Raw genomic sequence first — 13,446 nt, 5'->3', positions numbered from 1 at the left:
TCTTTGCTCTCAAACATGCCTGGCACCCTCCTGCCCTCTGCCCTTTGTACTGGCTGTTCCCTTCACCTATCCACATGGCTTACTCCCTTGCCAACTTCAAATCTTTGCTCAAGCATCACCTTCTTGATGGGGCCTACCCTGTCTACCCTTGTCTACCCTGTATAAAATTGCAACCACTCCCACCCTCCCACATCCCCCAACTCTGTCTTTGGAACTCTTACCTGTACTATTATTTTCTTAGCACACAGAACTTCTAACATACCATGTATTTATGTTATTATGTTTATGGTTTTGTTTTGGTTATGATCCCATCTCCCTATCCTTGCTAGACTACAAGTGTCACAAAGACAAAATCTTTATTCTGTTCACTGATGCATCCCAAACACCAAGAACAACTCCTGGCACGCAGTAGGCATTCAGTACATGCTCATTGAATGCAATATTTTACTTAAACTTTACAATAACTTTATGACTTAGGTTTTATATTATCCTTATTTTCTGTATGAAGAAACAAGGCTGGGAGAGGTGCCCATGGTCATATCACAAGAAAGTTGACAGCTAGGAATTCAGTCTTTCTGACTCTACAGTCTGCTTGCTAAATGGCCATATCATGTGGCCTCCCTACCTTGTGGCTGCCTCAGGGTTTGGAATAAACACGTTGAATTACATACACCATAAATAAACCACCATCCAGTGCCCCAGCATCTTACTATGTCCCCTTGGGCACACAACAGTTTGGTAGTTTTGATCTAAGGTCAAATGTTACTCAATTTACTTCCTTACTCCAGAAGACAACAGACCAAAAAGCCAGCCAAGGGCTTGGTTTTCACTCATGTATCCACTCATTCCTTCAGGGTATATTTATTGAGCACCAATGTACTGAGGCTACACCAAGGACGGTTGATCTGGATGCAGTCAGTAAGCCAAATCTCCCCCTTAAACCACCAGGAAGGAAAAAATGCCCCCATCATTTTTGGAACTAAATCCACAAATGAAAGATGATCTTTTCTCGAACTTTATCAGAATAGTGCTCCCCTCAGCCTAGAAAGAGCCTCCGGTCCCAGCCCCTAGGGCATCCAACCCGGGGAAGTAAAAGGCCTGCCAGCTGGGGCCAGATCGGGTATCTGCTCAGTTAATGGCTGATAGCTTGCTAGTTCTGAATAGCCTTGTGCTGGAATTTGGAAGGAATGTGTATAGTGCTCAATATGAAGCTCAGTTTGGCTTCAGGGACCATTTTAATTAAATTAATTATCTCTAGAAGAAACACTTAGTGCCGCTTAAGCCTCAACAATAGGTACTTGTTCTCATTTCTAATAGGAGCCGCCTTGTGCAGAGTTCTCTTGGTGAGCTGAGGACAATACCACCACCGGATATTTAAGGAAGCCCCTCCCCTCTCGTTCCCTCTCCTTCTCTTTTGCTCTCTCTGCACACACAGTGAAGGGACTTTCAGAGAAGGTCGCAGAGCCTGCAAGATGTAAATGTCTGGAATCTACATGAGTGTGCCCTACCACTTCATGGACTTTCCTAACTCATCTATGTCTTGCATTTTAGTTATGGACCCTGAGTCATACTTCCTTGCCCTGTATGGTTGGTATTTCCAGGAAAAAGGGTCCCATCTTAGTGGCCCTTGTTGTTACCCTAAAGGAAAATGTGTCACCTCTTCTCTATTATGTTCTCCCCTGCTCCATTTCCGCCTAGTGTTTCCTTGTTTGCAAGAACTCCAGGTTGATTTTTTTTTAAGATAACGTATACCTGCTTCATTGCAAAAAAAGATTAGATCTGGCCCATTTGTTCCATTCTACCTGTTTTTTTTAAAAAAATTGCAGTGCAAGGAAGTAAAGTCAGTCAATATCTCCCCTGCCTCAATCTCCTCTCCTGCCCCTCACAGCCAGCCATGCCCCACAACCTTGTCACCAGCGAAGGGAGGGTGAGGGTAGGGGGTTCCCTTTAGCCTCAGATTCACTCTTCAGAGCTGTGTATTATCTTTCAGGGTGCCTCACTTTTTTGTGAGAAAGCCTTGACACTGTGGGCATTTTTTTTCATTACAATTGCAAGGGAGATGCTTAAAGCCTTTCTGTGCTGTACTAAGCCCTCCTCCCTGAGCCTTCCCTGAGTTTGATTTACCCTCAGCAGAACCGTAAATGGCCTCTATTCTTTGGTGGCTCTCCCAGTGCCCAGTGGACATGGCACACAGCAGAGAGCCCTGAAGGCAATCACTACGGTACACTGATGGACAATGGCACTATTAAGTGTCAGAGGGGCTGGTTTGCTGGAATGAGTGCAAAGTAAGGACCAGAGCTTGTCAAATTAGCTTCCCATAATAATAGTGTGCAATGATGTTGGAAGAGATGGCTAAAGCCCAGGACACAGGCTAAACAGGTCCCGTCCATCTGTGACTATCTAGTTATTATTTAGCAAGTAGGATTTGGTCTGTAGCATAACTGGTAACTCCACTATTCCGGAACTAAAGTGATAAGTAATAATGACTGTCCAGATAATTTTAAGCTTACTTTTGGTATTCTAATTCATTAATGATGGGCAATAGAGAAAAGAAGGAAAACAGATTTATTTTATCTCACATAGTTATTTAAGGGGAAAAAATTTTGTTGTAGTTAAAATCTCATGACTAATTGTTAATGTTTTCTTTTTTTCTTGATGATCCCTTTACAACCTATTTGGCAAAAACTGTCCTGTTGTTTTGAACAGATAGTAAAATTCCAAGTCTTTTCAACAGCATGTGTTTACAGATAACAATCAAGTGGGTAGACCATGCACAAATGACCACTTTTAAAGTTTTTGCAATCTGTCTCGTTACCATCAGTTTTGTACCCTAACAATAATGACTAGAAGACTATTGCCTCCCTCAGATAAGGAAGCAGAGACGTAGTAAAAATTAACAGCAGAGAATGCGGTAACGGATTCGATTGAGACAGCCCTTAATTCATGAACTGCTAAACTTTGCTTTAGCCCACGAGCTACCCGTTTCCTAAAATTAACTATCTTAGGATACAGAAGTTTCCATAGTTGAAAACAAATTTTGAGTAGGAGAAACAAGGTGAGTTCATCACCCTCTGCTTTCCACCTGTAAATGCTGAGCAGAGTTCACTCAGTACACACACGTTCTTACACCAGGAAATACATTTGGATTAACTGAGACTAAGTTTCACTATTTCATTCACTTGAAAAATTAAAAACAAAAACAAGCTTATACAATTTCGAGACAGAAGGATTATTCTCTGGTTGGAAAAGCGAGTATTGCATTCTTGGGACTATCTTCGAAACTCTACTTTGGACAAACACAAAAGGCTAGAAACGTTTATGCTGCTTCTCTTTCCTGTGCTTTTCTTTATGGGACAGTCTGTGTGTGGTCTAAAATCATGACCTGTCAGAGATTTACATATTTTCAAAGTAGACTCAAGCCTTTGCCTCTCTTCACATCACATAATACTGTGGTTTTACCTTTTACCAGTCCCGTCAGGGAAGTAACCAGGTTTATTCAAGTAGAGTCAAGCCAGATACTCAAATGTGTGGGAGATTTTTATGACAGTGTCTCTATTTTTCGTTTTGGCCTATACTAATAACTTACTGATAAGCTTCCTCACTGATGTTTATTCAAAGACACTACTGTCCTTCTTTTCATTCTGAAGGGGTGTGGAGACTGTTATTTTTCAACAGTGGCTGGTGTAGATGAAAGGAGTGACACAGCTTCTCAAAGTAAGGAATGAGGTAATGAAGCCACGGACACACAGAGCATAGGAAAAACAAGGCACATTTTCCCAGGGTCAAATTGGTGTAGTAACACCAGTTTTATAATAAAACAAATATGGCTACAAAATTTATTTATTCAACAATGTTTATTGAGCACTTATCTGTCAGTCAACGTCTTTGGTGCTGGGAACTGAAATGGCCAAACAAGGTCCCCAATCTCATGGGATTGATGTTCTAGTAGAAGACATATCAAATGACAAAAATATGAATAAGATAAATGTAGACAGTAAAAAATATAACAAAGAAAATAAAGAGAGGGGCCAGCCTGGTGGTATAGTGGTTAAGTTCATGTGCTCTGCTTTGGTGGCCAGGGGTTCACGGGTTTGGATCCGGGCACAGACATATGCACCACTCACCAAGTCATGCTGTGGCAGCACCCCACATAAAATAGAGGAAGATTAGCACAGAAGTTAGCTCAGGGGCAATCTTCCTCACCAAAAAAAAAAGAAAAAGAAAGAAAGAAAGAAAAGAAAATAGGTAGGCAGCTGACTGGGTAGAAGGGCTAATTCAGACTGACTGGTTGGGAAAGGTTTCACTGATGAAGGGACATTTGTGCTGAGACCTGGATGACAAGAGGAGTGAGTCGTTCTAGGCAGAAGGGACAGTGGATAAAAGGCTCTAAAGGAGGACTAAACTTTGCCTTTTTTAGTAACCAAAAAAGACCATGCAGCCAGATGGGAGTGGGTGAGACTGGGTGCTGGGAGGTAGGAAATGATGTCAAAAGGTAGGCAAGGGCCAAATTATGCAGGAAGTTGGAAGAACAGTTAAGAGGCTACTGCACTAATTCAGGTAAGAATGGACAGAAGCTAATGGAAGCTTAGACAAAAGTGAAAGCAATGATATGGAGAGAAATTAATGTCCTGAGGATGTATTTCTGAGGTAGAGTATGGGAAGCATGGGAAATGAGGAGAAATGACAACTCCTGCGTTCTTGTCTTGAATATCTGAGTGAAAGGAGCTGCCATACACTGAGATGAGGAAGAATGAAGAAAAAACAGTTTTCACAGAGGAAAAACCAGGAGTCCTGCTTTGGCCACTTTAAGTGTGAAATGCCTGTTATGCAAGTACAGAAGTGTTAAGCTGGCATCTGGAAATCCAATTTTATAGCTTAGTGGAAAGGTCAGAGCTGGCAATATAATGAATTTGCATATAGATAGTATCTAAACCACAGGATTAGATGAGATTGGATATAAAAAGAGAAGAGTAGAAGTCAAGTCCTAGACCTGAGCCCTGGAGCACCCCAACATTCGAGGGTTAAGAGGAGGAGCTGGAGCCAATGGGTGGAGCAAGGAGCGAGGAGCAAGAACCTGGGAGAGCATGCTCTCAGAGAAGCCAAGAAAAGACAGTGTACGAAGAGGATGGAATGGTCAACTGAGAAAATGCTTCACACACAGAGAAGTCACTACTGATTTGGCAAAGTGGAGGTGTTTGGTAAACTTGACAAGAACATTTTCAGGAGTGGGTGGGAGGGGGTAACCAAAATCTAGTTAGGGTGAGCAGAGGTAAGCTGGAAGGTGAAGACGCTTTTGAGAAGCTTTCTGTGAGGTGTGAGAGAAGTGGGAGACGGGATGTGAGGTCCAGGGAGAGTTTTATTTAGTTTAAAGATAGGAGGCAAAAGAGAATGTTTGCTGATGGAAAGATCTAGTAGTAAGAGAAGGTTGGCGCTGGACATTTGAAGAGGGCAGTGAAGGTATGACAAAATAACTTTGGTGAGTAAGAGAACAAACATATTTGGGAAGCATAGTAAGATCTTTGGGCAGTAACTATTTGACACTTGTGGTAATGAACTGAAAAGAAAATTCATCAGCACTGGTTCCAGGCTTTTCTCCTGCCCCATTCAGCTGATAGGTGCAAGCACAGAGTAGGGGATGGCTGTGTCTAAAACAAGTAGAGACTCCTAGGTGACGATGACAGAGGGAGAGCAGATAGAGGAGCTGATGTAAGTACAAAGCAGCCATTGCTAAGGACAGGCTTGGATAAGTTGAATTCCTAGTGCAATACAAGATGACATTTGATGAATAACACAGACCTGGAATCGAGTTTTATCACTTCCTAGCAGGGCAAGTTATTTAACTTCAGCTTAAGTTAACACCTCCTCTGCAGAATAGAGCTACTAGCGTTATGTCCAGGATTTCATTATAACTTTTGTATAGTGCTTCAAATAGTACTTGGCATTGAGTAACTACTCAATATATCTAAGTTTCAGTTCTGCTTTCCAAGCACTATTTCTTTTCTCTTCCTTCCTCAGTTATTCAACAACCATTTCTTCAACACTTCGTCTGTGCCAGGCATTGCACTAAGTGCTGGGGATAAAATCACAAGGCTAACAGGGACCTGCTTTCATGGTGTACCAGGGAACACATATTCTATAAACTACACTCAACAAATATTTAAGGTCAGTCATGATAAGCACTGTAACGGTCGACAGTGTTACATAAAACGAAGATGTTGGAATTAGATTTTAAACTGTCTTTCAGTTCAACTTTTGTAAAAGTGTTCAAAAAATCTGTTGGGAGAAATTTAACATTCTGATTTATTCTTTTTGAGCATGAAAAATACTAACTCAAAGTCTAAAACATAAGAAAACTCTATTCACATAGAAAAGGAGTAAGAAGGGGCTGGCCCATAAGGTTGGAACAACACTATTATATTAATCTCAAAAGTAAACCAAACTGTTCATCATGCTAGGGTCAGAAAGCATTTGAATTGGGCTCAAAATTACAATTCCTTAAGAAATATTTTTGAAGCTTTAACTTTATGCCAGGCATTGTGCTAAGTGATGAAAAAAGAGAAAAGCAGCCCCTGGCATCTGGGAGCTGGCTTGTTACTATCAGCTGGCCTCAGTGTTCTCCTGTTGGACACAAACTTAATCTCGCAGGGCACTAATATCAGGCAAGGTCACTCTATGACCCTGCTGAAATGAGACAAACAGATAAGAACTCTTCATAATTTTGCCTAAGTACAGATGAAAACAAAGTCACAGTGCAAAGCACAAAATACCAAACTTGCCCCTCTCCTACCTTCTACTAGTGACTACTACTTCTTTACCAATTACAGCTTTAACTTCGCTTCATCTTCCCACCTTCTAAACAAGATCCATTAAGATACCCAATAATAGAATTACCTCACTTTCTGAGAGAATCTAAGTCCAGAGCAAACTCTTGCTTCCTTGGAATCTTCCAAATCACCTAACATGAGCCCAAATACTACAATAAGGCCTTTTCAGCACTCTGAGTGAAACACCCCCACTGATTCCCCATTGTGTGCACTCTAGTTTCAACAAGCAATAAACCCAATTTTGTTCAACTCCTTATGTGTTTCTGGTGGGTCTTGGTTGGGTGGCATTGCCAGTGGAATATATACATTATATGGTTTAATCCTCACAGTTATTTCTTGAAACAGGTCTAAATCTATTTCACAAATGAGGAAACAGAGGCACAGGGCTGTTAAGTAACATTTCCAGGGTCACACAGCTACAAAGCGGCAAAGCCAGAATTAGATTCCAGGTTTGACTCCAGAGATTCCTTGATAATGTCCCACATAATTATGCAGAATTGTCAGAAGGCTAGTCTTTCAGTTAAACAAAGGGTAAAACCATTTTCAACACCTCCATTCCTTTCATCTTACTTATTATTTGGTCTTATTGCTAAAATAGTTAAGTTCTCTAAGGAATTTTGACTTGTTAGCTTTATAGGTTAAAACAGATTAACATTGGGGCTTATTTATTTTGGCTTATTTCAGGGTCAGAGTGAGCTTTATCAATTACAGATCTGATCAGGTCCACTCACCTTCTAAAAACTCTTCCATAGCTTCAGGTTAGAGTTAAAATTTCAGCCTGATTCACATGTCCTTTCTCCCTTTTCTGGCCTTATCTCTTGATGCTTCCCCATCATTCTTTAATTTAACAGATAATTACTATGTACCAATCTTCCTGTTTTCCAGTCATGCAGAACCCCTCAGTTTTTGAACGCAACATATTTCTCTCTCTGCCTTTGCACACATCCATTAAGTTTTAACAGATCTTTTGAAATCACCTTAACTCTTTTGAGGACTTCATTGACCTTCCCATCCAAAACAAAACTTATCGCTCCTTTGTAGCCCCACCGCCCCCTGTAATTCCCTTGATGACTGGCACCTATCATACCATATTACAGCCTTATTCCTCTAGCCTCAACTCTTCACAAGCAGAGAGTTGTTACTTCCCTTGATAGCCTTTGTACTTGGCACAGTTCCTGGGCATGGGCGAAGCTTAGCACATTCTTTGAACCCTTCCTTCATCAAACCAATTTAAAGTATAACTCTATTAAGGAGAACAATTCAAATGTGTCCAGTCTCATTAGTAACATATTTCTAGCTCTGTTACCTGGCACTCAAATCTACATTAATCATTCAGTAAACTGTGCATTAGCCATGATGGTGGACAATTGGTTTGCAGACTGTTTGCCTAAGATCTTTTGCGGATTGAAAGAAAATTACGAGCTGGATTTTTTTTCTCACCCAAGAATAGAAGTTCAACAGGTCTTTAGGTTACAGCAGCATCATTTCTCAGAAGTAAACCATGATTTTTTTTTGAGGAAGTCTTCTTCTGCTATTCCAGGCTACTATTTACATAATTTGGGTACACACTATAATAAATCTCTTTGACAACTAATAGGAAAATAAATACTAATAACAAAAACAAAAACACCTCATGATATAATAATGACTTTGTGGAATCAAACTGAAGAGAATGGAAACTAGCAACCACTCTCTTTTAAAAAAAAACTGAATTCTTTTTTGTTTCAGGAAAAAAGGATTAACTAACCATTTATTTAAAAAATGTTAAGGATAAAATTGGGATCAAAGAAAACACATGCTAAAAGTGGTATTAAAATGACAATAATAAATTTTTAAAATTTGTTTTCTCTTGTTTTTAAGAGATGTCTTTGAAAGGCATTGAGTAAATAGATTTGCTGTAACAGTAAATTCTATCTTGTTTGAATTATATTTGACATTCTCTTTATTTCTATAGATTTGTATTAAAAACTTTAACATTTACATCTAGCAGTCTCAAAAAACTTCAAAGCCTTAAACTCTCTCTTGTTGAAGAAAGCAAAATATCTGTTTTGTCAAAACAAACATAAAAATAAAACTTAAATTCTGAAATCTAAACAAATGTTATTCCAAGGCAAGACTACTAAGGACTTTCTGTCTCTGGCCAACACTTTGAATTCCTTATAAACAAAAATCGATTTTCTTTTATTCCTTCTGTTTTCAGCTTAAATTACCCCAAGTGATTTTAAACATCACCCCAAAGCATACTTCGAACAAATTTCAACATACTATTTAAGTCGCAGGTTTCAGTATCGCCAGCTCCTGTACATCATTTCATCCTCCTATTTAAGTAAAAACATTCTCCAGTTGATTTTGAATGATTTAATAAATTTCATTTGTGATCTTGATACAAATTCATTCCAAGAATGCAATTTTGATAAGTAAATCAGAGTAGTTCAATGGGAAAACAAAGGAGATAACCAAGAAACCATTCGTGTTTACCCATCCACGTTTGAAAATCTGGCATTCAAGAATCACAGTGCATTTGCAGCATAGTTATAGGGACTCCAAACTGTTTGAAGACGACAGTGTGAGAGGCAACTGTCAGAGTTCAGTAATCTTGCAACATCAAAAGGCTATATTCTTCACTGACGGCTGCTTCTTCAAGAAGAGAACTCCAAACTATGTAAGTTTCTGAGAGTGCTCCAGGCATTCAATAAAAGAAAAAGCACATTCAGAAAAGTATTAAAAATTCCTGTGATTTTTAAAGTATATTCTACAGTTTTCTTTTATCAAAAATATATCTGAAGCTAATTTTTTTTAAGCTGCTAAATTTTCAAACTGGAAAAGAATAAGTTCTTAAATGAGAGATTCTGATCAGAAGCCTTTCAGTCAATAAAAAACAATTTTAGATGTTGCAACTTTTCTGCAATTGAATAGTTAACACACTTTATATTCATGATACACAGTTTTACTCCCAGAAAATACCTTCTTCAATCATGGCCTAAAGCCATAATGTCATTATTACAGATGCCAATAATTAAACATAGGGCCCTTCCTATCATTTCTCAGGCACCTGCCTGTCAATTACCCCTAACTGGCAGCCTGCTGGACAGGCAGCTCCCTTGAGCACAGAGTTCTTAGTTCCAACATTTAAATTCATTAGTCAGCCACTATTTCCTCTACAACTTTCAAATTTCTTGTAACTTCACAGAACTTCCCAAAGTATAACATGTTTGAAGGAATGGCAAACTGGAGTTGAATAATTCTATCTTAATTTTTAGTGAATATTAATTATCAAATATTACATTTTTATACTGTCACTCACTATCAAGATGGTTGATTTCTACCCATGTGGAGGAAGAACTAGAATGGCAAGCCTGTGGTTTACTACATAGCTGAGCAATGATCCTTAGAGTGCCTTTCATTATCCCAAAGCATTTATTACATAAGAGAACACTACATGGAGTTTATGTGCATAGATCTATAAATAATATAACGTAGGGTTCACAGAAATTAATGCTACAACATATTACAGTTACCTTACACTTTAAAATAAAAAGGTAAATTAATGGTGAGGAAACAGGATACAGTTAGCATTACATTATCATTTGCTTGGAAAATGCAATGAGAACACACACACACAAATCAGTATTTGTAGACCTGCCTTTGTAATTTAAAATGTTAATGAAATGTAAATTTTTTCAGTACAAAATTCATGAATGTTCATCTCTAGGCTGCATTGTGTTCGACCTTGTTGGAGTCCTTTTTTTATTTTATTAGTACCAAAAGTCCCTCATTGTCCATTTCTCTTCCATCTCGCCACCACCAAAGAAAATACATTTGACAATCACAATCGGAATGGTGGCAGTAAAACATAAAATAATTTTAATTTAGAAAACAACACACCCCTCGTATTTTTCTGCAACAAAATCGAGTTTTTGGGTTCCAAGCTATTTATCATGAAGAGAATGTGTTTAATCTGATGTGAAGTTGGCTACCCAGCAGTCTAGTCAGGCTGTCGAATGTTTAACTCACAGTCTGGTAGGCTGCCAGCCATTCTAAATGTTTTCACATGGACTAGCAGTAAATAATTAAATGTCTAAGTCACAGTTCTCAGGTTGGGCAGTACACAGAGATAAAATGTCATCGCTTATGGAGATAAGCGATTTTAGATTTTTTGGTTCAACAATTTGCCTTTAGGTGCTCTAGATACTCTTTCCAGTTACAGAGAAGTAGTTTTGTTAATGTTTTCCGGATTTTTCAAATGATCACTTCTAGGATTTCTTTTAATCCCCAGATTTTCGAAAAGGAAGATTCTATTTTTAGTATTTATTGCAGGAAAGACCTCACATTTGTGAACTAGTGGTCAGTGCCTGGGGTTTTAGTCCTGGGACTGTCACTAACAATCTATGAGACAAGTGACAAACTCCTTAGGTCATTATAAGGTTAGAATGGAAAAGGAAGATGTCTTACCATAATTGAGAAAATTCTTCAAAATATACCTACTCTCCTCCCCTCCCTTCCCAATTCTAATGGGGAAGGGTACAGCCAAGTGTATTTGAAAAAACAAAAAACTCTCCAGCTGATTCTAATGCACATCTCCACTGGACACTTCTGGGGTTTCTTCCAGCTCTGAGACTGCACCTTTTTAAAATGGATGTGGGCTACCAGCAAGACTCAGTGCTGACAGAACTGGGAAAGAAGACTGTGCTTTCCCACACACGTCCTTTCTTCAAAGCTCTCGTTCCTGGTGCAGCTGAATGTCGATGGTCTTGGTAGTATTTAAAAACATGCCATGCACTTATAAACGACCTAACTCAACTTTGCTCTAAGCAGTATACAGATGAAACGGCAGTCAGACAGGGCAGAGTGGTTGATTTCTCACACTTGCATTCTTTGACAAAATTACCTTCCAGCAGGTAGTAGTAGGATACAAAAGAAGACTACAAAGAGTTGGCTTTTCAGAGTTCACAAATCTTAGAATACTTCTGGTAAATTTTACCTATCACTGAAAAATAATTCCATGAGAGTTCCTGTTACATGTGTGATGCCCAGAGTGAAACCATACTGCTTATGTTCTATGCATATGAACACAACAGGTTTGCCTACCTCTTCAGGTCAGGCTTTCCAAGCATAAGAATTTTAAACCTTCAACTAATTTAAAAGTCAGTTTCAATAGATTCACTCTAATTTGAAGAAAAATAAAGCTCTCAATATGTAGTATAAAAATATTTGTTTCTCACAACCTTTCACCTATAATTAATTCTTGGCTATTTTCCTCATTCTTACAATTCTTAACTTTAGGATTATACCATGGGAGAATGGTATCATTAATATAGAAACCATTGACAAATATAGCCAGAAATACCAGTTGAAAATATAAATTCATCCCTATATTTTTCAACTTTAGTCTCTGATCTGTACCTAATTTTAAAAGCTTTAAAAATATTATGGGATGGGGCTGGCCCGGTGGCACAGCAGTTAAGTTCGCATGTTCCGCTTCTCTGTGGCCTAGGGTTCGCCAGTTCAGATGCCGGGTGCGGACATGGCACTGCTTGGCACATCATGCTGTGGTAGGCGTTCCACGTACCAAGTAGAGGAAGATGGGCATGGATGTTAGCTCAGGGCTAACCTTCCTCAAAAAAAAAAATATTACAGGAAAAAAACTGCTCAGAAGTACACGTAAACCAAGATTTGGGGATATAAGACAAAAATTGTTAGTCTGGAAACTGGGATTTTATCCATGAAGCACAGTAGTTGATAGGCATCTTTTGGGGGGAAAATCTACTGAAAATGCACTATAAGTATAGGAATTAAAGATTTCCTTTTCAGATTTTTTTTTATAAATTTCCTATTTTCCACTGGTGGCAGAAAGCCTCTGCAATTTAAGCTTCTTGCCAAGATCATTCAACATTAAAGGACTGATAATTTAGACTTTTATTTTGCTGAGGTAATTAATAAATTGTTTTGACAGAAACAGTCACTTTTCATCTCCAACTAATGCAGGCTTGTTCTTTTAACACTTGAGATGATTCCCTTGTGATCAATTTTTAATTTCCTCAGACTTGTGTAGCTATTTTTCCTCATAGTTTCTGTATTATTTTTGACACTTCTAACTTAAAATGTCTAAGCTTCCTCAAGTTACATCAGTGCAGTATTTGTGTTCTGATTAAAAAACAATATACCAGGCTGTGTGAACAATGTAAACCACTCAAGGGGTGTGACTGTGCCACAAAGGTAAGCCTTGGCACTTTCAGCGACTGCAGCCAAAGCAAATCACTTCACTGGCTCAAGACATGTCTAGCTGGACTCTCCTGCCACTCACAGACAGAATATTTGAGTTTTATAGTAGAAAAGTCTCTTTGGAGTTTAGAATATGATACAAAGTAAGAAGCATATAACTAAAACTTTCAATTTAATCTAGTTAACATCCTTCTCACCTAGAAAGACATACCAACAATATTTGAATATGCCAGTCCTCACAACCAAAGAACTGGTTCACTCATTGGGCTTCCTTTGAAGGACAACTTAAGGTCATAAGGTATAAAAGTCTAGCCTGTCACGCTTGAGGAAAGACTCAAAAAGAGATCTAGGAGTGAGAAGGAACCATGTCTTTTCCACCTCAGTAAAACAGTTTCTCACT

This window comes from Equus asinus, chromosome 3, assembly GCF_041296235.1.
Source record: "Equus asinus isolate D_3611 breed Donkey chromosome 3, EquAss-T2T_v2, whole genome shotgun sequence".
Classification (NCBI taxonomy): domain Eukaryota; kingdom Metazoa; phylum Chordata; class Mammalia; order Perissodactyla; family Equidae; genus Equus; species Equus asinus.
The sequence above is the reverse complement of the archived record's forward strand: the minus strand, read 5'-3'. Positions refer to the sequence as shown.